General features: G+C 42.9%; 1 non-coding gene and 1 pseudogene across 1 annotated transcript; one reads left to right on the forward strand and one right to left on the reverse strand.

Moving 5' to 3' along the window:
• Positions 1–22291: 22291 nt before the first annotated feature.
• LOC130296121 (U6 spliceosomal RNA) lies at positions 22292–22391 on the reverse strand (annotated as a pseudogene).
• Positions 22370–22471, forward strand: LOC130296120 (U6 spliceosomal RNA). The gene has a single exon (XR_008849121.1). It is a non-coding gene; the product is annotated as a U6 spliceosomal RNA (small nuclear RNA).
• The last annotated feature ends 3319 nt before the right edge of the window (positions 22472–25790 follow it).

A 25790-nucleotide genomic window follows, 5' to 3' on the forward strand; every position in this document is an offset into this window, starting at 1 on the left:
TATAAAAAAAAGTTTTTTCCTGGAATACCCCTTTAAACTAAGATTTTACGACCCTTCTCCTCTTTCCCTCTCCGTGAAATACGCCCAAATTAAAACCCCATTCAACTTATCGAGAGCTGATTTTTTTTTTTTACCATCGGCTTCCAAGATCCGCAATCTGTATCAGCACTCTTGTTGTTACCGTCAAATGAAAGGGACTCATTATTGTGCGGTAGCGGAATATACATTTATTTAGCTAATTGTTAAAAAAAAACAATACATAAAAAAAAAACAATAAATAAATAAAAAATAAACAAATAAATAAACAAACAAATAAATAAATAAATAGAAACATAAATGAAAATAATAAATAAATAAAATAAATAACTAAGTAAATACATTTAAATAAAAAATAATATCTTCACAATAATATCTTCACAAATCTCTCTTCGAAAAAAAAAAACGGAAAACGGAATGTGCTGGGCAGCTTTGATAATGCCGCTATTTTCTCCGTTCTGCCATCAAGCGTCCTGTCTCATGCAGCACAGGATGATGAGGATGGTGGCGGCGGGTGGGATCCGTCTCTGAACCCTCACAATGGATACACCCGCTGCTTCCAGGTTCACCCCCGGTATTATGTGCAGGCACAATAAGGTAGATAAAATAAAAAAATAAACATTAGTCAGTGACTACAATGTATCCAAGCTGACATCTAAAGCCCCGTACTGTACGGTTATATGGAGGACGAAAATGATCCTTTTATGTTCCCTGTAGATAACTTGTTCAGCTGTAGAGTGAGTTTGTTCCATATTGCCAGCTCCGCAATGGCCATTTTTTTTCTTACTGTTCTTCCAAATTCGGGAAGGGGGGGAATGAAATAAACCCCAAATGTTTGTAATCATACATGACTGTAGATGAGTGTTTCCCAACCAGGATGCCTCCAGGTGATGCAAAACCACAACTCCCAGCATGCCTGGACAGCCTTCGGCTGTCCGGGCATGCTGGGAGTTGTGGTTTTGCAACAGCTGGAGGCAGTTGGTTGGGAAACACTACTGCTTACCTTCTTCCCTCTTAAAGGGGTTATCCAGGAAAAAAGTTATATATATATATATATATATATATATATATATATATATATATATATATATATATATCTCAACTGGCTCCAGAAAGTCAAACAGATTTGTAAATTACTTCTATTAAAAATTTTTAATCCTTTCAGTACTTATGAGCTTCTGAAGTTAAGGTTGTTCTTTTCTGTCTAAGTGCTCTCTGATGACACATGTCTCGGGAACTGTCCAGAGTAGAAGCAAATCCCCATAGCAAACCTCTTCGAAACTGGGCGGTTCCCGAGACACGTGTCATCAGAGAGCACTTAGACAGAAAAGAACAACCTTAACTTCAGAAGCTCATAAGTACTGAAAGGATTAAGATTTTTTAATAGAAGTAATTAGCAAATCTGTTTTTACTTTCTGGAGCCAGTTGATATATATATAAAAAAAAGTTTTTTCCTGGCTAACCCCTTTAAGGGAGTACTCTGGGATATGAAAACTTATCCCCTATCCTAAGGATAGGGGATACGTTTCAGTTCACGGGGGGGGGGGGGGGGTACAACTGCTGGGGCCCCGACAGTCCGCAGCAAGGGGGCGTGTCCGACCACCGCATGACGCTGCGGCCGACACCCCAACCAATACATCTCTATCAGCAGTCTCCGGCTTTGCCATAGAGATGTATTGATGGGGCGTGTCGGCCATCGCATCATGTAGTGGTCGAAACGCGCTATTTTGGCAATGAGCCAGGGGCCCCTTTATGGGAGATCATGGGGGGCCCCCAGCAGTCGAACCCCCCGCAATCTGAAACTCATCCCCTATCCTTAGGATAGGGGATAAGTTTTGATACCCCGGAGTACTCCTTTAACCCTCTGTGCAGCAGACCCACCAGCAACTCATCCAGCTTCAAATAGCAGATATGGAGAAATGGATTCCACCAGAGGAGTCCGACAAACATTTGTGCTTTATAAAGGAATTCCTCGTAAAACAAAGAGCATGGAATGAAGCACAGGACAAAACCAACGCATTTTGTGCTCTCTATCACCTAATCATAGCAAGGCGCACAAGAATTAAGCACTAGAGAGCGTGAAATGTGTCAGATGTTTCCTCCACATCACTGCCTGCTTGTTGCTTTACAAGAAATTGCAAAGGCTAACGGACAGCTATTGCAAAACTACAACTCCCAGCATGCCCGATTGAAGTTTTGCAACAGCTGGAGGAATATTGGTTGGGAAACACCGGTCTAATGAAATAAGTAATACATTTTTTTAGCCAGTTTTCAAAACTTGTTACTCATTATTTGTTTGTTCATTAATTAAGTTATTTATTTAATTATTTTATTTTTGTATTTGTGATTTTATTCATTCAAAGCTATAATGCACAGTATTGTGCAAAAGTATTTGACCAAACTTTTTTTTACACACAAACACACACACACACACACACACACACACACACACACACACACATATATATGAATAGAAAATTGAAGCAGCACTCTCTAAATTGGAATTAAGTATGTGGGTGCAGGCGGTCTAGGGGACCCTAGTCTTGGATCCAAAAATTTGTAGAAAGAAGAAGCAGCTTCAGCACACCGGAGTATCCAATGCAGGATACTCCGGAGTGCTGCAGCCGCTTCTTCTTTATATATATATATATATATATATATATATATATATATATATATATACACAAATATAATTATTTTTTTTTGTTTGTTTATCAATACATTAAAGAGTAAAATAAAGGCTGACCTTAAATAATAGAATTTATACTGCAAAAAAAAAAAAGAAAAACAAAGAATGGAGAAATGAAACCTTACATGACTCTATCAACAGAAAAATGTATTAATATTTTTATTAATTTAAAATTAATTAAAATTTTCCAGTGGAAAACTATTATTATTATCATTATTATTATTATTATTATTATTATTATTATTATTATTATTTATTTATTTTTATTACTTTTTTTTTTTTTCAAATCAACTGGTGCCAGAAAGTTATACAGATTTGCACATTACTTCTTTTAAAAAAAATGTAACCCTTCCAGTACTTATCAGCTGCTGTATGCTCCAGATGAAGTTGTTTAGTTCTTTCCAGTCTGACCACAGTGCTCTCTGCTGACACCTCTGTCTGTGTGAGGAACTGTTCAGTCCAGGAGAGGTTTGCTATGGGGATTTGCTTGTACTCTGGACAGTTCCTGACATGGACAGAGGTGTCAGCAGAGAGCACTGTGGTCAGACTGGAAAGAACTACACAACTTCCTCTGGAGCATAGAGCAGCTGATAAGTACTGGAAGGATCTGTTTAACTTCCTTACACCAGTTGGGATAATGGGCCCAGATTTAGAGACTTAGAAAGACCAATTGTTGGTTGTTTTATGGCGTCGGGTTCACGTGTCCCTTCTCTCCTGCATGTACCTTCAGCGCTCCAGATCACAATTGATATTATTTAAACTTTATATAGAGTAATGATTTCGGTTTTCCATTCCCGTTGCTTAAAAAGGAAGACACCAAAGGAAACTTATTTACCAAGTCGATTTGTTACGAGGGGAAGTTTTCAGCAGATATTTCAAAATAACTAATTTTCAAGCAAAGAACATTAATGCATTGTAGCCGTCTGGCATTTATCACCTCCCAACATCCAGGGTGGAATAAATGCAGCGCCGGCTCGATAGCGCATATTTCATAGGAGCCAATAAAAATATAAAATTCCATCACAGCTTTGGAGGTAAAGTTTAATATGTCCATTTTTCACATTGCAATGTTTCCAACATATTAATAAAGTTACAGTAATGTTGACTCGTAAAACAGGAATATAAACATAAAAATGGAAACAGAAAAGCTGAACGCCTCCGAAATGCCAGCGCCACGCTGTAACCCGGGTTTATACGCTGAAAGGGACATTAACTCAAAGTTTAATTCCACACCGAATAACAGGAGGACGGGATTTAACCTCTTACTGGCTGTAGGAAAGGAGATTGGCTGCATTCTGATCTATGAACTGACCTGATATTGTGCTGATTAAAGGGGTACTCCTGGGACAGAAAGGTTTTGTGGACTCATGGGGGCTTTAAAGGGTACCTCTCATGAAAAATTTTTTTGATATATTATAGATTAATGTATGCAGAATAACTTTACAATTGCATGTTATAAAAAAATATGCTTCTTTCTATTTAATTTTCCACTTTGAAGAAATGACCACTAGGGGTCTCCCTACCAGTCCTGGCAGCAAGCATTTCAGACTCATGCTGGAGTCCTAAACATTACGAGCTGCCAGTCTGCTTTGTTCACAAAGGAGAACACTCAGAGCTGCCAGCTTGCTTTGTTCACAGCCTGTTTGGCTGTGAACAAAGCAGGCTGGCAGCTCTGAGTGTTTAGGACTCCAGCATGAGTCAGAAATGCTTGCTGACAGGAGTGATCGGGAAAAATACAATAGACAGAAGCATATTTTTCATTCACATGCTATTGGAAAGTTATTCAACATTCATTAATCTAAAATATATCAAAAGTTTATTTGATGAGAGGTACCCTTTAAACTTTAGAAAATAAAGCATACTCAGCTGCCCTGATCCGCCTCAGCTGCTGATCTGACGGCTCCCAGTCCCTGCTGCTCCTGTGCAATCCCCGCACAATGGGAAGAGCAATAGGGACTGGGAAAAGGCAGCTGTGAGGGACTAGTGTTGCGTGCGAATATTCGCATTTCGAATTTTTATCGCGAATATCGCAAATTCGCGAATATGTTCACTATATATTCGAAATTGTGAATATTCGCTTTTTTCCCGCATATTCGCATATTCCTTCTTTTCACTTGTGGGCCAATTAGAATGATGCAAATACACTTGTCAGAGGTTATCAACAACATCCCTAGCAACCAATAGTAAAGTTGCCCTCCCCCCTCACTGTTTTCTTCCTCGAACACGTGAATATGCGAATATAACGAATACGCGAAATTCGCGACTATAGAATGAATATTCGTCTATATATTCACGAAATATCACGCATTCGAATATGTCCAATGCCGCTCATCACTATGAGGGACCAGGGCAGGTGTTTTTGCACCTCAAGTCTATGCCCCGAAATACCCTCATAACCATGATGCTATTATTTCCACACATCAGTTTCTTGTTTACTAAGGCGCCTTAAAATATATCTTTCCATATTTAAGACGGACTAGAGTCAATTATTACAATAATGCACCTAAAGGGGTACTCCGGGATTCACAGATTAGGGTATAAGTGTCTGATCATGGGGGGTCCGACTACTGGGGCCCTTCACAATCACTGGAACAGGGCCCAGGTCCTCCCCCATCCTCATAGCAGATCAGCGCTGGAGTGTTGGCTGCTCAACCAATCACCGGCTGGGATGGGACCCTTGTCTCAGTCGTTGATTGACTGAGCAGATTGTCACTTCCGCACGTCTCCAAGGGTGGGGGCTGCCCTTCTCCCAGGACAGGTGAGTAGCCATTCTCCGTTCTGGAGCTTGCATGGGGCCCCAGCAGTCAAACCCCTGCAATCAGGCACCTACCCTCCTATCCTGTAGATAGGGGAAAAGTTTTAGTTACCCAGAGTACCCCTTTAACCTTTCGGTATACCTTTGGAGTATGGAAGAGAATTATTTTTGAGGGGAGGTATCTAAACAGCAGCAATTTTGGCACTGGATTTTTTTGGGGTGTTATTTTTAAAGTGTTACCTGTCTTATGACAGAAAAAAAATAATAATGCTTCTATATGTTACTCACTTGGTCATGCAGATGCTTTACGTGTCTTTTTTTACTATGTTTAGCTTCTGTATTTGGCTTACAAATCCCTCTGTTCTGCTGCTCACTCATTCTGACATCCTCTGCTCAGGAAGGGGCATGTCTAAGGCAAGCACTGGGCCCGCCCTCACTCACCATGCATTCACTTCCTCCCTGAGTCTGCTGTGCTGTGCTGGGTCTCTTCATCCAATCACTGCAGGCTGCTCCGTAAGCCCCTCCTCTCTGTTTTCATGCTGCAGTCTGATAGGACAGGAGTGAGCACAGAAGAGTGCTAGTTCCGCCCTCACTACCTGTACTTTGTCTCGGCCTGTACTTCAACTGGAACAAAGATGAGGCTGCAGCCAGACAAGATTATGTTCTGGATGGTATGGTGACCCCTAGTGGTCTTTTTATAAGCCATGATTTATATATATATATATATATATATATATATATATATATATATATATTTTTTTTTTTTTTTTTTAGTTTTTATTTTATTTATTTTTATTTATTTATTTTTTATTAGAATACTGCATATTAGAAAGATTAATGTTTTACCAAGATGTACAGCATATAAAAAGTTTTTGATTCTGACTGCGTCCAATTAAAGATATATTCTGGTATATTTTACTAGTTTACACATTTTCAGATGTAGAATATCCCCCACAGTGGCATTGCAAGAGGGGTGATGAGGGAGGGATGATCGTATGCAAATAATGATAATAATATTAATAATAATAATATAATAATAAAGCTTAAAAAATATTATTATTATTATTGGTAAATTATTATTAATGGTAATTAGGGGTAATTAATGGTTATTAATGGTAAAGACAGTTAATGGTTATTAAGGGTAAAGACAGTAAAGCAGTGTTTCCCAACCAGGGTGCCTCCAGCTGTTGTGAAACTAAAACTCCCAGCATGCCCGGACAGCCAAAGGCTGTCCGGGCATGCTGGGATTTGTAGTTTTACAACAGCTGGAGGCGTCCTGGTTGGGAAACACTGCAATAAAGAGAAATAGTACAGTAATTTCCCTAAGATGAAAAACAAGGATTTGTACACAACACAAGCAGATGTTTCATTGCTGGGAAAATCAGAAAATGACAAGCTGTACGTGTAATTCCTGTAATAAATAAGGCGAGCTGATTAGATGTGCGCGGAGGAGAACAACACAATTAGATCTCTTCTCGGATTCCTTCGTCTTCTACTTCTCCTGTCCTCCGAGGAATTGGTTGTCTCCTGCGCTATAAAACTGATAAATCGAATTCAGAGATGTCTGCTTGACAAGAATAATACGAGACAGCTGAGCGCGGCCGCCGAACACGAGTACAAGCCGCCACCGTGCATGTTCTTATTGAAATGAGATGTAATCAGCGCTCGAAGCTTCTCGCCATTTCTATCCATTGATCTATTAGGATGTCTGGATGGATACGTTTATGCACATTTCAATTGTGACCCAGAACTTTACAGATGAAGCATCCGGCGGAAGGATACGCTGACTGTAAAAAGACTGGAAATGCTGCTGTTTTTTTTTTTTGACAGTGCGGTCTTGGCTAATGCGGGAATAGCCCGCGGGGATCAATCGTAGAGAAATTTATCGCCTACATCTATTTGAAACAATAATAATAATAATTAATAAAATGATTATTATTATTGTTATTTTATTTAAATTTTTTGTATATTTATTAATGATGCTATGATAACAACATTAATAAATATAAAAAAACAAAATACAAATAAAATACTACTACTACCATTAATAATAAAAAAATAATGTTTTAAGCTTTATTATTATTTTTATTACTATTATTATTATTGTTATTATTACTATTATTATTATTATTATTATTATCATCACCATTATATAATACACACATATATATATATATATATATATATATATATATATATATAAATATTTTTATGTATTTAATTTTGTTAACATATGGATATGCCACTAAGATTTTTCATGTTATTATTATTAGCATCAAGAATAATAATTCATTTATTGTTTGAATTATTATTATGAGTATTATTATTATTATTTTATTTTAATTGTTATATATATATATATATATATATATATATATATATATATATCTATATATATATATATATATATATATTTATTAATAATGCTATGATAACAACATTAATAAATATAAAAAAAAACTAAATAAAAATAAAATACTACTACTACTACTACTACTATTACTACTACTACTGCCATTAATAATAATAATAATAATAATAATAATAAATAATAATAATAATAATAATAATAATTGTTAAGCTTTTTTATTATTATTATTATTATTATTATTATTATTATTATTATTATCATCACCATTAATATATATATATATTTTTTTATATATATTTACTTTTGTTTACATATGGATATGTCACTGAGATTTCTTATGTTATTATTATTATCGATAATAATAATTAATTTATTGTTTTCATTATTATTATTATTGTGAGTATTATTATTATTATTATCTTTGCAGATCGGAATTTGAGCAGAATTGCAGTATTTTTTCTGTGTGAACATAGCCTGAGTATGTTTTAGAGAATAGGAGAAAAAACATACAAACACATGGAGAACATTTAAACTCCCAGCAGATGTTCCATTTGGTAGGACTTAAACCCAGGACCCCAACAACGAGCCACCCACTGCCATACATTTTTATATGATGATGCAAAAGTAATTGCTTAGATTGATAATAAATCTCCAAATCAGGAAGTTAACAATTGACTTTTTTTGGGAGAGTATAGTGAGCATGCTCTGTCACTTTGCCAAGAGGGAGGAGGAGTAGCTGTCCTCAGCATCTACTGCCAATGATACCATTACAGCGGTTTGCTTTGCAGCAGGTCATAAGTCAGATTACACTGGCTTTTATGAGAGATTGTACTGAGAATGCTCTGTAACTGTGCTTAGAGTGAAGAGGAGGTGTTACCCTTCTGTTCTTTAATTGGGCACTGTCATTAAAACAAATTTTTGCTATTGCACTCCTTATGTCATATAAACAATGTAAAAAAAAAAAAAAAGTTTTCCTTGTTCAATTTGTGTTTAAAAAAGCTGCCATTAGGTGTCTCCCTACTTGTCCAGAGCACATCCCCCCCCCCCCCCCCCCCCATCTCTTGCACAGACCTTGGACTCTTGCTGGCCTGGCAGAAGTCCCAAATCAGGAAATGCAGTCTGGAGTGCTGAATGGTGTGTGTAGCAGCCTTAACCAGTCATAGCTCATCTCATACTGAACTGATCTGGGCTGTGTGTAGCAGAGTGAGGGAGGAAGTTCTCCCCTGTATGGCTTCAGATGATGTCACGCCTGCTGGGGAACGCCCCTTCCCAGTCTGTGAATCTGAGCAGAAAATACAGAGCAATATCAAGGCAGAAAACTAACAAATAATTAAAATAAAGGCAGGGGGTGGTTTATCATGATGGGGGCAGTGAACTGGGAGGATTATAAAAATTAACAACATCATGACAGGCACTCTTTAACCCCACAACAGTCATGGGAAGAAGGTGCATGACGGAAAGACGGAAGCCGTCGTCCTCGGTTCCGGGCCCCCCACTTGAGATCACCGCATCTGTGATGGAACCGGTCTGCATGCCCCACGCTTCCCGAGGTTCTTGGCAGTCCCGATGGTTTCCCCCGGTCATCATGAGGGCCTGTGTACCCATGTAGTTGAGATAGATACAAGAGGATTGTTACGCCGAGCGCTCCGGGTCCCCGCTCCTCCCCGGAGCGCTCGCAACATTCTCGCAATTGCAGCGCCCCGGTCAGACCTGCTGACCGGGTGCGCTGCGATACCTCTCCCAGCCGGGATGCGATTCGCTATGCGGCAGGCGCCCGCTCGCGATGCGCATCCCGGCTCCCGTACCTGACTCGCTCTCCGTCGGTCTTGTCCCGGCGCGCGCGGCCCCGCTCCCTAGGGCGCACGCGCGCCGGGTCTCTGCGATTTAAAGGGCCAGTGTGCCGCTGATTGGCGCCTGGTTCTTATTAGTGAATTCACCTGTGCACTTCCCTATATAACCTCACTTCCCCTTCCCTTCCTTGCCGGATCTTGTTGCCATCGTGCCAGTGAAAGCGTTTCCCAGTGTGTTCCTAGCCTGTGTTCCAGACCTCCTGCCGTTGCCCCTGACTACGATCCTTGCTGCCTGCCCCGACCTTCTGCTACGTCCGACCTTGCTCTTGTCTACTCCCTTGTACCGCGCCTATCTTCAGCAGTCAGAGAGGTTGAGCCGTTGCTAGTGGATACGACCTGGTTGCTACCGCCGCTGCAAGACCATCCCGCTTTGCGGCGGGCTCTGGTGAAAACCAGTAGCAGCTTAGAACCGGTCCACTAGCACGGTCCACGCCAATCCCTCTCTGGCACAGAGGATCCACCTCCTGCCAGCCGAATCGTGACAGTAGATCCGGCCATGGATCCCGCTGAAGTTCCACTGCCAGTTGTCGCCGACCTCACCACTGTGGTCGCCCAGCAGTCGCAACAGATAGCGCAACAAGGCCACCAGCTGTCTCAACTGACCGTGATGCTACAGCAGCTACTACCACAGCTTCAGCAATCATCTCCTCCGCCAGCTCCTGCACCTCCTCCGCAGCGAGTGGCCGCTTCCGGCCTACGACTTTCCTTGCCGGATAAATTTGATGGGGACTCTAACTTTTGCCGTGGCTTTCTTTCACAATGTTCCCTGCACTTGGAGATGATGTCGGACCAGTTTCCTACTGAAAGGTCTAAGGTGGCTTTCGTAGTCAGCCTTCTGTCTGGGAAAGCTCTGTCATGGGCCACACCGCTCTGGGACCGCAATGACCCCGTCACTGCCTCTGTACACTCCTTCTTCTCGGAAATTCGAAGTGTCTTTGAGGAACCTGCCCGAGCCTCTTCTGCTGAGACTGCCCTGCTGAACCTGGTCCAGGGTAATTCTTCCGTTGGCGAGTACGCCATCCAATTCCGTACTCTTGCTTCCGAATTATCCTGGAATAATGAGGCCCTCTGTGCGACCTTTAAAAAAGGCCTATCCAGCAACATTAAAGATGTTCTGGCCGCACGAGAAATTCCTGCTAACCTGCATGAACTCATTCATCTTGCCACTCGCATTGACATGCGTTTTTCCGAAAGGCGTCAGGAGCTTCGCCAGGATATGGACTTTGTTCGCACGAGGCGTTTTTTCTCCCCGGCTCCTCTCTCCTCTGGTCCTCTGCAATCCGTTCCTGTGCCTCCCGCCGTGGAGGCTATGCAAGTTGACCGGTCTCGCTTGACACCTCAAGAGAGGACACAACACCGCATGGAGAATCTTTGCCTGTACTGTGCCGGTACCGAACACTTCCTGAAGGATTGTCCTATCCGTCCTCCCCGCCTGGAAAGACGTACGCTGACTCCGCACAAAGGTGAGACAGTTCTTGATGTCAACTCTGCTTCTCCACGCCTTACTGTGCCTGTGCGGATATCTGCCTCTACCTTCTCCTTCTCTACTAAGGCCTTCTTGGATTCCGGATCTGCAGGAAATTTTATTTTGGCCTCTCTCATCAACAGGTTCAACATCCCAGTGACCAGTCTCGGCAGACCCCTCTACATCAATTGTGTTAACAATGAAAGATTAGACTGTGCCGTGCGTTACCGCACGGAACCCCTCCTAATGTGCATCATGCGGACCTCATCACGAAAAAATTGAGTTTTTGGTCCTCTCCAATTGCACTTCCGAAATTCTCCTTGGACTACCGTGGCTTCAACGCCATTCCCCAACCGTTGATTGGTCCACAGGAGAGATCAAGAGCTGGGGTACTTCTTGTTTCAAGGACTGTCTTAAACCGGTTCCCAGTACTCCCTGCCGTGACCCTGTGGTTCCCCCTGTAACCGGTCTCCCTAAGGCTTATATGGACTATGCTGACGTATTTTGCAAAAAGCAAGCTGAGACTTTACCCCCTCACAGGCCTTTTGACTGTCCTATTGACCTCCTTTCGGGCACTACTCCTCCCCGGGGCAGAATTTATCCTCTGTCCGCCCCAGAGACTCTTGCTATGTCTGAATACATCCAGGAAAATTTAAAAAAGGGGTTTATCCGCAAATCCTCCTCTCCTACCGGAGCTGGATTTTTCTTTGTGTCCAAAAAGGATGGCTCCCTACGTCCTTGCATTGATTACCGCGGACTTAATAAAATCACGGTAAAGAACCGCTACCCCCTACCTCTTATCTCTGAACTCTTTGATCGCCTTCAAGGTGCCCACATCTTTACCAAACTGGACTTAAGAGGTGCATATAATCTCATCCGCATCAGGGAGGGGGACGAATGGAAAACTGCATTTAACACCAGAGATGGACACTTTGAGTATCTGGTCATGCCCTTTGGCCTGTGCAACGCCCCTGCCGTCTTCCAAGACTTTGTTAATGAAATTTTTCGTGATCTCTTATATTCCTGTGTTGTTGTGTATCTGGACGATATTCTGATTTTTTCTGCCAACTTAGAAGAACATCGCCAGCATGTCCGCATGGTTCTTCAGAGACTTCGAGACAATCAACTTTATGCCAAAATGGAGAAATGTCTGTTTGAATGTCAATCTCTTCCTTTCCTAGGATACTTGGTCTCTGGCCAGGGACTACAAATGGACCCAGATAAACTCTCTGCCGTCTTAGATTGGCCACGCCCCTCCGGACTCCGTGCTATCCAACGTTTTTTTGGGGTTCGCCAATTATTACAGACAATTCATTCCACATTTTTCCACTATTGTGACTCCTATCGTGGCTTTAACCAAGAAGAATGCCAATCCTAAGTCCTGGTCTCCCCAAGCGGAAGACGCATTTAAACGGCTCAAGTCTGCCTTTTCTTCGGCTCCCGTGCTCTCCAGACCTGACCCATCTAAACCCTTCCTATTGGAGGTTGATGCCTCCTCAGTGGGAGCTGGAGCGGTCCTTCTACAAAAAAATTCTTCTGGGCATGCTGTTACTTGTGGTTTTTTTTCTAGGACCTTCTCTCCGGCGGAGAGGAACTACTCCATCGGGGATCGAGAACTACTGGCCATTAAATTGGCACTTGAGGAATGGAGGCATCTGCTGGAGGGATCAAAATTTCCAGTTATCATTTACACCGATCACAAGAATCTCTCCTATCTCCAGTCTGCCCAACGGCTGAATCCTCGCCAGGCCAGGTGGTCGTTGTTCTTTGCCCGTTTTAACTTTGAAATTCATTTTCGCCCTGCCGACAAGAACATTAGGGCCGATGCTCTCTCTCGTTCCTCGGATGCCTCGGAAGTAGAGGTCTCTCCGTAACACATCATTCCTCCTGACTGTCTGATCTCCACTTCTCCAGTCTCCATCAGGCAAACTCCTCCAGGGAAGACCTTCGTTTCTCCACGCCAACGTCTCGGGATTCTCAAATGGGGTCACTCCTCCCACCTCGCAGGCCATGCGGGCATCAAAAAGTCCTTGCAACTCATCTCTCGTTTCTATTGGTGGCCGACTCTGGAGACGGATGTTGTTGATTTTGTGCGGGCCTGTACTGTCTGTGCCCGGGATAAGACTCCTCGCCAGAAGCCTGCTGGTCTCCTTCATCCTCTGCCTGTCCCCGAACAGCCTTGGTCTCTGATTGGTATGGACTTTATTACAGACTTACCCCCATCCCGTGGCAACACTGTTGTTTGGGTGGTCGTTGATCGATTTTCCAAGATGGCACATTTTATTCCTCTTCCTGGTCTCCCTTCAGCGCCTCAGTTGGCAAAACAATTTTTTGTACACATTTTTCGTCTTCACGGTTTGCCCACACAGATCGTCTCGGATAGAGGCGTCCAATTCGTGTCTAAATTCTGGAGGGCCCTCTGTAAACAGCTCAAGATTAAATTAAACTTCTCTTCTTCTTATCATCCCCAATCCAATGGGCAAGTAGAAAGAATTAACCAGGTCCTGGGTGACTATTTACGGCATTTTGTTTCCTCCCGCCAGGATGACTGGGCAGATCTTCTACCATGGGCCGAATTTTCATACAACTTCAGAGTCTCAGAATCTTCTGCTAAGTCCCCATTTTTCGTGGTGTACGGCCGTCACCCTCTTCCCCCCCTCCCTACTCCCTTGCCCTCTGGTTTGCCCGCTGTGGATGAAGTGACTAGTGATCTTTCCACCATATGGAAAGAGACCCAAAATTCTCTTTTACAGGCTTCATTCCGCATGAAAAGGTTTGCCGATAAGAAAAGAAGAACTCCCCCCATTTTTGCGCCCGGAGACAAGGTATGGCTCTCCGCTAAATATGTCCGCTTTCGTGTCCCCAGTTACAAACTGGGACCACGCTATCTTGGTCCTTTCAAAGTCTTGTGCCAGATTAATCCTGTCTCTTACAAACTCCTTCTTCCTCCTTCTCTCCGTATTCCCAATGCCTTCCATGTCTCTCTCCTTAAACCACTCATCATTAATCGCTTCTCTCCCAAATTTGTTTCTCCCACTCCTGTTTCCGGCTCTTCTGACGTCTTCTCCGTGAAGGAGATTCTGGCCTCCAAGACGGTCAGAGGAAAAAAATTTTTCCTGGTGGATTGGGAGGGCTGTGGTCCTGAAGAGAGATCCTGGGAACCTGAGGACAACATCCTAGACAAAAGTCTTGTCCTCAGGTTCTCAGGCTCCAAGAGGAGGGGGAGACCCAAGGGGGGGGTACTGTTACGCCGAGCACTCCGGGTCCCCGCTCCTCCCCGGAGCGCTCGCAACATTCTCGCAATTGCAGCGCCCCGGTCAGACCTGCTGACCGGGTGCGCTGCGATACCTCTCCCAGCTCAGCCAATCACCGGCCACAGTGAATTCCCGACTCGGGAGCGGCAGTGTGAGAACGCTTCAAGACACACAATTATTCACTACACCAGCACCTGCTGCCAGGGCCGATAACGTCACACTGCCGCTCAGCCTATCGCCAGCCGAGTCGGGACTTCACTGCGGCCGGTGATTGGCTGAGCGCAGTATGACTCACCGACCACCAGCAACCAGGAAGAGGATCACTGCGAAGACCGGAGCCGTTTACCAGAGGCACCGGGGGAGCGGAGGATGGTATGTACATCTTTATTTTTTTTCTGCCGGCAGTATGGAGGACAATTTTTATATTCTGGAGTTCTCCTTTAATATGTCACACAAGACCTCCTCAAGAACTGACTTATTATTGGCAGATGATGCTTCTCTCGCTTTAGTGAGAAAAATGACTTATGAATCAGATCGCACTATGCTGGTCAGTCATATTGATGCCGGAAAAAATAAAGGTGTTGGACACAAGATGCATATAAATCCACATTGGTTACAGGTATCTGTCACCGCGCTAAAAAGGAGAGATGAGAAGCAGCTACCACCAACTTTATAACAGAGGTGTTACCCTTCTGTTCTCTAATCCCACAACAGTCATTAACCCCTTAAGGACTCAGGGTTTTTCCGTTTTTGCACTTTCGTTTTTTCCTGCTTACCTTTTAAAAATCATAACCCTTTCAATTTTCCACCTAAAAATCCATATTATGGCTTATTTTTTGCGTCGCCAATTCTACTTTGCAGTGACATTAGTCATTTTACCCAAAAATGCACGGCGAAACGGAAAAAAAAATCATTGTGCGACAAAATCGAAAAAAAAACGCCATTTTGTAACTTTTGGGGGCTTCCGTTTCTACGCAGTGCATATTTCGGTAAAAATTACACCTTATCATTATTCTGTAGGTCCATATGGTTAAAATGATACCCTACTTATATAGGTTTGATTTTGTCGCACTTCTGGAAAAAATCATAACTACATGCAGGAAAATTTATACGTTTAAAAATGTCATCTTCTGACCCCTATAACTTTTATATTTTTACACGTACGGGGCGGTTTGAGGACTCATTTTTTGCGCCGTGATCTGAAGTTTTTATTGGTATGATTTTTGTTTTGATCTAACTTTTTGATCACTTTTTATTCATTTTTTAATGTTATAAAAAGTTACCAAAATACGCTTTTTTGGACTTTGGAATTTTTTTGCGCGTACGCCATTGATTGTACGGCTTAATTAATGATATATTTTTATAGTTCGGACATTTACGCACGCGGCAATACCACATATGTTTATTTTTAATATTTTTTACACTTTTATTTTTTTATGGGAAAAGGGGGGTGATTCAAACTTTTATTAGGGAAGGGGTTAAATGACCTTTATTAACACTTTTTTTTTACTTTTTTTTTGCAGTGTTATAGGTCCCATAGGGACCTATAACACTGCACACACTGATCTCTCATCCTGATCACAGGCGTGTATTAACACGCCTGTGATCAGCATTATCGGCGCTTGACTGCTCCTGCCTGGATCTCAGGCACGGAGCAGTCATTCGTCGATCGGACACCGAGGAGGCAGGTAAGAGCCCTCCCGGTGTCCAATCAGCTGTTCGGGACGCCGCGATTTCACCGCGGCGGTCCCGAACAGCCCGACTGAGCAGCCGGGATACTTTCAGTTTCACTTTAGAAGCGGCGGTCAGCTTTGACCGCCGCTTCTAAAGGGTTAATACCGCACATCGCCGCGATCGGCGATGTGTGGTATTAGCCGCGGGTCCCGGCCGTTGATTAGCGCCGGGACCCACGCGATATGATGCTTCATATCGTGGGAGCCGGCGCAGGACGTAAATATACGTCCTGCGTCGTTAAGGGGTTAAAGAGGTACTCCGCTGCTCAGCGTTTAGAACAAACTGTTCCGAACGCTGGAGCCGGTGCCGGGAGTTTGTGATGTCATAGCCCCACCCCCTCATTATGTCATGCCCCGCCCCCTCAATGCAAGTCTATGGGAGGGGGCGTGACAGCCGTCATGCCGCCTCCCATAGACTTGCATTGATGGGGTGGGGTGTGACATCATAAGGGGGGCGGGGCTAGGACATCACGAGCACCCGGCGCCAGCTCCAGCGTTCGGGACAATTTGTTCCAAATGCTGAGCAGTGGAGTACCCCTTGAAATTGATTTGCTCTACAGTAGGCACGAGGTCAGAAAAAAACCTATTGGCTTCTATGGGAGATTCTAGTGAGCATGCTCTCTCACTGTGCTGGGGGGGGGAGAAGGAGCATCTGCCAAGAACTTTATAACAGAGGTGTTACCCTTTTGCCTTGTAATCCTGCAACAGTCATTAAAGGGGTACTCTGGTGAAAAACTTTTTTTTTTTTTAAATCAACTGGTGCTAGAAAGTTAAACAGATCTTAATCCTTCCTGTACTTATAAGCTGTTGAATACTACAGTGGAAATTATTTTACGTTTGAAACACAGAGCTCTCTGCTGACATCACAAGCACAGTGCTCTCTGCTGACATCTCTGTCCATTTTAGGAACTGCCAGAGTAAAAGGAAATCCCCATAGAAAACATATGCTGTTCTGGGCAGTTCCTAAAATGGACAGAGGTGTCAGCAGAGAGCACTGTGCTCATGATGTCAGCGGACAGCTCTGTGATTCAAAAAGAAAAGAATTTCCGCTGTAGTATTCAGCAGCTAAGAAGTACAGGAAGGATTAAGATTTTTTAATAGAAGTAATTTACAAATCTGTTTAACTTTCTGGCACCAGTTGATTAAAAAAAAATAAAATAAAAAAGTTTTTCACCGCAGTACCCCTTTAAAGATTTATGCTTTCCAGCAGACACCATGTCCGGAAACAATCTCTTGACCTTCATGGGAGAGTGTAGTGGGCATGCTCTGTTGCTTTTTCACTGTGTCCAGAAGGGAGAGAGAGAAAGAGGAGCTATTCCCAGCCTCTCCTTCTCTATTTTTCTTTATTTGAATCAGCTCCTCTTAGGGTTGTGTCTGGTATTGCAGTTTATCTACTTCCAAATGATTGAAGTCACAATACGATACAATGCCTGTAGAGAACGAGGGCACTGCTTTATTTATTTTTTTGTTAATATACTTTTATTTTTCCAATCCCAGCTATTTTCCATTTAATATCTCCCAGCTCTACATCAGTAACTTTTTTTTAAGTACACTTGAAACTTTTCTGCCTTCCATGCTTACTTTATTAATACTGAGAATTAAATGTTTCTCTCATTTGCGGACACCCGCTGGGTTAAAATCTCTTACAATTACAAAACGATCAGATTCCACTTGTAATGCGTCTTCACTTCAGCCTCCATAGGGATCTTATCTGTAAGCTTAATGTCTGTGCCCTTTTTTTTTTTTGTAAAGTTTTGTCTATCGTGGTGTGATTGATTGCGCGGCGCACGCGGAGGCACATGCCATTTTTACAAAAATTATCAGACACAATGATTAGTTTGGTTTTATCTCTTTAGTTTCATGTCATCCTCTGGAAAACGGTCTTAGGTAGGTTCTGTTCTGCTTCTTTAGGGGATGGTAAAGAAAAGAAAAAAAACTAAATAAATAAATACATTAAAAAGTAAATAAATTAATAAATTGATAAAAAAAAACATTAAAAAAATTCAAAATAAATAAAATGAATGAATGAATGCAAAAATAAATATATAAATACATAAATACAAAAATAAATAAATTAATAATGGAATAAAAAAATAAAAAAATAAATAAATACATAAATAAACAAATAATAAAAAGTGACAAGTTTCGGAAACTGGCTTAAAAAAAGCAATTACTTATTTCACTAGACCAGTGTTTCCTAACCAGTGTGCCTCCAGCTGTTGCAAAACTATAACTCACAGCATGCGCGGACAGCCTTCAGCTATACAGGCATGATGGGCGTTGTAGTTTTGCAACAGCTGGAGGTACATTGGTTGGGAAACATTGCACTACTGTAGACATATACAAAAATATAGGTAGACTGGTAAATCCATCTAAAATCATTGAGAATTGGAGGGCTCAGCACTGGTTGGAAATCAATTGCTATTGGTCACAAAAAAGTCCCATCCCCTGAAGAACTGTAATTTTTTGCAAACAAAGTCAATTGACCCAAGGAATCAATTGTTACATACTCACCTGATCCAAGCTCCAGCGCTGGCTGGATTACTTCTCGGCACGACCGTGGCCTCGGTTATTGTCTGCGTAGTGATCCTGTACAAAACTGTTCATCACTGGGTTACCCGGCTGGTTGGCCAATGAGGAGGCATGAGCACCAAGGCCAAACAGTATCAGCACCGGCACTCACACTTTCCAGAGGCTGGCTATTTAAATAATTAAAAATGTCTATTACCGGTGCCCATCATAGTAATTCTTACCCTACATTTGCATGCTTGTTCCCTGTATCATATGTGACTTGATCTGTGTTTGTTCAAGTTTGTCTGACTTTTATTTGTGACCTGACCATCCCTTGCCTACTGATCTGGTACTACGCTACTCTCCTGGTATGATCAGTTTATTTGTTTTCAGACGTTATTGTACTACACCGTCCTCTAGGTTTGACCCATTACTAGCTGTGATTATGTTTTGAAGGGACTGCCATTCAGTTGGGGGCTTCCACTTAGGGAAGATCCTCCAAGTTGGTAGGGACACTTCCTGTACATAATGACAATGAGCCCATTTTGAAGGACCTCTCTTCTATGTACACCCTTTCTAGGGTACCCGGACCCATCATTACCACATAAAAAGTATTTGACACTCTGATTCCCCATTTCATGAGGCCATACAGGAGGCACCTTCCTTATCCAAGTGGAGATCTCCACAATGTCAGAAAAATGCTAGATAAAAAAATATGGGTGGGTGCAGGCGCTAGCTGCTTGCTACAGCTGACACCCACCTTCATCTAAATATTCTCCATTCATTACTGATTCACCCCCTAGATGCCACAGGCAATAGTGACTGCAGCAGGAGGGGGATAGACAGTGGGTGATGGTCCCTCCCATCTGTAGTGCAGCCTAATGAAGGTCCCAAGTCTTGCCATGTTAGTGCACCCTGCAAAGGTCATGGTGTACTAGGAAACATGTCGGCACACCACAAGTCAGCTGTTTACTGAGACAGCAACACTTGCATATCAACAGTGAACAGAAGCTCTGGTGGACAGCTGATCATGGGGTGCTTAATGCCAGTACACCACTGATCAGATATTCAGTTAATGGACTATGCTGAAAAAAGATCTTTAATTGAAAAGTCCGTGAAAATTCCTTAAAGTGGTATGTCCCCCCTAGACATCAAAGGATTCAAAGGATAGGGGATAAGATGTCTGATTGTGGGGGTTCCGCAGCTGGGGACCCCCGGGATCTCGGCTGCGGCACCCCAGACATCCGGTGCACAAAGCAAACTTCGCTCTGGGCCGGATGACTGGTGATGCAGAGGCTCGTTTCATCACGGTCACGCCCCGCTTGTGATGTCACAGCCACGCGCCCTCAATGCAAGTCTATGGGAGGGGGTGTGACGGCCATCATGCCCCCTCCCAAAGACTTGCATTGAGGGCACGTGGCTGTGACGTCACAAGCGGGGCCCGGCCCTAACGTCACGGGCCTCCAGCGCTGCCCCCGATGCTCTAAACGAACGCCAGGTGCAGCGGGGAGATCACTGGGGTCGCCAGCAGCGGGATCCCCGCAATCACACATCATTATTTTTTATGTGGATTACCTGTGATTCTGCTATGATTTAAATGAAATTGCAAAAGTGGCACTATTTGACTGCAATCGTACAAATTGTGCAAATTCTTACCATCATTTCTCATTTCTACAACATAACAGCAAAACCAAGGGGAAAAAATGCATCAAAAACCACTTTGTGTAAACACAGTCTTAAAAATGTAATTTTGTCATAATTGCTAACAATATGGTCACCACCACAGCCACCATCATAATCACCAGGATTTCTGCCTCTCCTGATCGACAAATCTGCCTATTACGGTAGCGATTTTTCCACTCCCAAACCCTGTAAAAGCCATAATGGTGGCCATATTGGTTTTCACCCAATTTTCTCAAGGACACATAACACTGAATGTCATATTTTACATCCTAGAAGAGGAATTTTTTTTTTTCACCTATGAATATAAACTTGCAAATTTTCAGATTTTATTCCAATATTCATCATTTGCATAATTTTCGTTATTTGTAAATTGTTAGAATGTGAATTAGAAAATGTGAAGTGTGAGCGAAGGGTTACAAGAAAGGCAAATTCTGTATATTTGCTGCTATTGTCAGGATATTGACCGCAGTGCGACTTACAGTAAAGGCAGAAATGATACGAGTATTGATTGATATTTCAGAGGAGCTCACAATCTATGGCTTCTTAGTAATGTGTCCGTCGATAAGGAAACTGGATCCTGTGCTGCGCAATGTAACAATGCCGGCCGCGGAGATGACGGCCCCGCTGTGACATGGATTTTATATGATTTATATTGTGTCTTTTCTTTATACAAGTGATTGGAACATAGGGAATCAAGGGTGATACAAAGTCAGTCCCTGCATATAATGGGACAATGGGAGAGGAAATGTAGAAGGGGATCTTTGTTTTGGACAATTAAAGGGGTTCTCTACCGTAAGGTGATTTTAGAACTGTACCCAACCAAACTGCCTAGCAACATACCAGACTACCTACCTACATAGCTTAAAAAAAAAAAAAAAAAAAAAAAAACATGTTACCTAACTACCTGGCTGGTTACCTACCTACATAGCTGACTACTTGGCTACCTATGTGCCCATTTTTACTGAGCAGGACACCAAGGGGGAATTTTTTATAGTGTTGAGGCCTATAGATGGGGAGATTGTGTAGAGGAGGGCACTGGCACTGGAGGACACTGGAAAATGCAGAGTCTAAAATGTTTGTCCTGCAGATGCCGAAGAGATGAAGTTTTGGCTGGAAGAAGCCGTCATGTCGGTCTGATCCAAATGGAAAAGAAAAGGAAAGAGGACGCCGCTGATCAATAAAGATGCCATCTGTCAGTCCCTAGATATAATTTTATGGCTATGTTCACACATGCGTATTTTCTGCTGCAGGTTTGCTTTAGTAGATTTTGCTGTCCTCTACCTCTGTATGTTCCTGTATATATTCACTTATATCGTATGCAGCTCCTGTGTACAGCTGGTATCCTCCGTCTGCATGGTGAATGTATTTGGGAATACATTTTTTGTAGTTTATTTTTATTCAGCAACAAATTTAGTTTTATTAGTCAGTGGTAATGGGGGTGGTGGTCATTGTATGGCGGTATTATTTGTTCCTACTGGTAACACACAAAACTAGCAGTGTGCACCTGTGCACGTGTTTCATTTGTTTGGAGATGCTGAGAATTTTTGTATTGGTATTGTGGGTAATATTGGTCTTCGTTTTGGTTAGATATGTCACTAACAGTTTGGCGGTAATATGTATGATTATAATTCTCATTGTATACTGTGCCCGATTGGGTGTGAATGAGCATGGTTAGGGATGTGACTGGGGTGTGGTTAGGGGTGTGACTGGGGTATGGTTAGGGGCGTAGATTGGGCTATGGGCTTTAGCCCCCAGTCTTATGCAGACCTTGCAACGCCCCTGCGGGAGCGCCCAGTTTTCATATTGACAAATTGCGGTGTGAACGCACCCTAATACATGGAGAGATCTTTGTACCCAGGTGTCTTTATAGATGGGGGCCCTAAACAAATAAGTAACTATATATATATATATATATATATATATATATATATATATGTTGCGGCTAGATATGTGTTTTGCAAACTTTGCGTGTCCTCCTTGTGTTGGGGCCATGCTAATCTTCTATCTATCGTTCTATTTTTAGTATATTTAGCACATATACTGAAATTGGAACAATACAGAGAAGATTAGCATGGCCCCAGCGCAAGGAGGAGAGGAGGACACGCAAAATTTGTAGATATATGTTCTATGTCAAGTTTTCTATCCTTCTACAAACAAAAATGTGACCGGTACCTATACATAGTGATGGGAAACACTGAGCTGCCTATATGGTGTCAGTATCATTACAAGTGACAGGATCATCAATAGTAACGTCTGAACATATGTTAGATGTCACATAAATGTCCATCGATCGCGTCACCTCCACAACTTCCCATATTTTCTATGTTCACTTCATGTCCCATCCATCACGTCTCATGAATTGATTGTTTTGCCATTAAACTCAAACAAGTCAACTGGTGTGGCATGTAAAATATTCAGTCAAAAGAAAGGTATAGCCAGCTCACCGCTTATGATGCATTGTTGTTGAGCACCTTGTCATTAATATCCAGGAGCCAGGAGGAAGTCGAGCCGTTGTCCTCGATATAGTAATGGAAAAGGAAAAAAATTCCATGGCCATGACTAAGGACTAATTAGTCCGAAACGCGTCGGCGCAGGGGTATTTTTATCCGCACTGGTGTTTTCCTTATTTTGGTTATTAAAATGAACTAATACATTTTGGACTTTTTATTTTTCATAAATTCTACCTTTCTGGGGAGCTGGAATTTTTTCCTTTTCCAAGGGTGTGTCATACATCTACAGTATTTATCTCATATCTATCTATCCAAGAAATAAGTAAATCCAGCAGCACACCAATGTAGTGAAAAACGGTATGTAGGTTTATTCACCCAAAGTCATGCAACGTTTCGGACGTCCAATTACAGCCTTTCTCAAGCATGAGAAAGGTAGTAATTGGACGGCCGAAACGTCGCATGACTTTGGGTGAATAAACCTACATACCGTTTTTCACTACATTGGTGTGCTGCTGGATTTACTTATTTCTTGGATATCTACCTTATGACTCCCGACCAGACTTAAAGCCCATTGTACAGTGCCGGCCTTTGGGACATTTTTTCTTTAGGTATGTGATGTTAGGTAGGCAGCAGAAGTCCCCCACATGAGGTAGGCAGAAAAAGATCCCCACATTAGGTAGGCAGAAGAAGACCCCCACATTAGGTAGGCAGCAGCTTCCCCCATAGTAGGCAGCAGATTCCCCCCATAGTAAGCGGCAGATTCCCCATTGTAGGCGTCAGTACACCCATAGTAGGCACCATACACCCATAGTAGGCACCATACACCCATAGTGGGCACCAGTACCCCCATACTAGGCAGCAGTACCCCCATAGTAAGCACCAGTAATCCCACAGTAGGCAACAGTACCCCCATAGAAGGAGGCAGTAGCCCCATAGAAGGCGCCAGTACCCCCATAGAAGGCGCCAGTACCCCATATTAGGCAGCAGTGTCCCCCATATTAGGCGGCAGTGTCCCCCATATTAGGCAGCTGTGTCCCCCATATTAGGCAACAGTGTCCCCCACAGTAGGCAGCAGTGTCCCCCACAGTAGGCATCAGAGTCCCCCACAAAAGGCATCAGAGTCCTCAACAGTAGGCAGCAGTGTCCCTCACAGTAGGAAACTGTGTCCCCCACAGTATGCAGCAGTGTCCCCCCTATTTGGCCTACAGTGTCCCCCAACAATATGCAGCAGTGTCCCCCATATTAGGTCTGCAGTGTACCCTATAGTAGGCAGCATCAGTAGTACATTAATATCCCTGCAGCCCCAAACCCATACCTCCCCCTCCTGGAAGCCAGCCCGCCCGCATGTATACTTACCTCCTGCAGCTCTTCCCTTCTGTCTTCCTTTCTCAGCATGTCCTCTTCCTTTCTCTTCCTCTGTGCTATGGCGTCTGATGACATCACTCGCGCGCCAGAGCACAGAGGAAGAGCTCAGTCCGACCTCTTGTGTTTGCTGGCTAAATGTAGCCAATGGGCACAAGAGTGATTGACAGGGTGAGGAGCCACTGGCTCTTCACCCTGTCAAACTTCCCATGGGGCTCCGCATTTAACTGTAGATGCCTCTTAAGAGGCAACATGAAAGTTGGAAAATAAAACATGAAAGTTGGAAAATAAAAGGTAATCTGTGTCGTATAAGAGCCCGGCTGACGGACATGGATTGTGATTCTGAGAGAAAGCCGATATCCAAAGGTCTGAGCCGAAAAAAGGATTTAAAGAATAACAAAAATGCCGCCGACCCCCTGATACACAACTACAAGGTATTAGGCCCGCTGAGAATCCTCCGCACAGCAAATTGGAGCCGAGGAAAAGCCTTGAATACATTTTATTTGCTGAAAACTTTGCTGCTTTTATCTCGGCTCAGATGGTTCCGGGAACAAGTGGAAGGACGGTGCGACAAAGCTACATAATAAGACCCGGGATACTACAATATTATTGTCCTCTGCTACATTGTAACCTATCTGGCGCCCATGCATAGAAAAGGTCACCGAAACTTTCCAGGATCGGAGGAATCGGGCCCCATGGATATATAAGCTGTAAAATCAATGTTTACATCCCCAATAGAATCGACAATATTACACAGGAGACTGTTAGCTGAACAGGACTTTATTGCTCTGTGTAATGCAGTGGTCTCAGACTGTGTCCCTCCAGATGTTGCAAAACTTCAACTTCCAGCATGCCTGGACAGCCAACGGAATGATCCAACATGATCCAATCTTACTGGGGACTGTATTTACAGCTGGCAGAGGGGGAAGGAGACTGGCTGTGAACCTACGAGGGACTATACATCTGGCAGAGGGGGAAGGAGACTGACTGTGAACCTACTGGGGACTATATTTACAGCTGGCAGTGAAAGAAGGAGACTGACTATGAACTTACTGGGGACTATATTTACAGCTGGCAGAGGGGGGAGGAGACTGACTACTGGAGATGTAAAGCAAAGAGTAGTAAAAGACATACACAGTGCATGAAATTGAATCTGGGAGTGCTAGGACATATTGTAAATAGTCTTGAGGGGACAACAGGACAGGAAAAAAAAACACATACTGTATGAAAAAGGTATATTTGTGGTTATAAGCAGCAAAAAACAGATGTTTTACAAGAACTTGATTTGTGGCATAATCTTTATAAATAAGGGAACAATGGCTGCCTGCAGCAAACACTAGGGGGAGCTTGGAGGTTTGCTGAAGACAATGCAAAATCTGTAAGAGGGCTCCTTCAGTGTGTCAAATACTTTTTCACAGTACTGTACATTATAGCTTTTTAACACATATTGCAGTGTTTTCCAACCAGTGTGATTCCAGCTGTTGCAAAACTACAACTCCCAGCATGCCCGGACAGCCAAGGGCTGTCCGGGCATGCTGGGAGTTGAAGTTTTGCAACAGCTGGAGGCACACTTGCTGGAAAGCTGGAAAACACCGGCATATTGCATACTTTAGTATTTAAGTTTTCGCTTT

This window comes from Hyla sarda, chromosome 11 (assembly GCF_029499605.1).
Source record: "Hyla sarda isolate aHylSar1 chromosome 11, aHylSar1.hap1, whole genome shotgun sequence".
NCBI lineage: Eukaryota > Metazoa > Chordata > Amphibia > Anura > Hylidae > Hyla > Hyla sarda.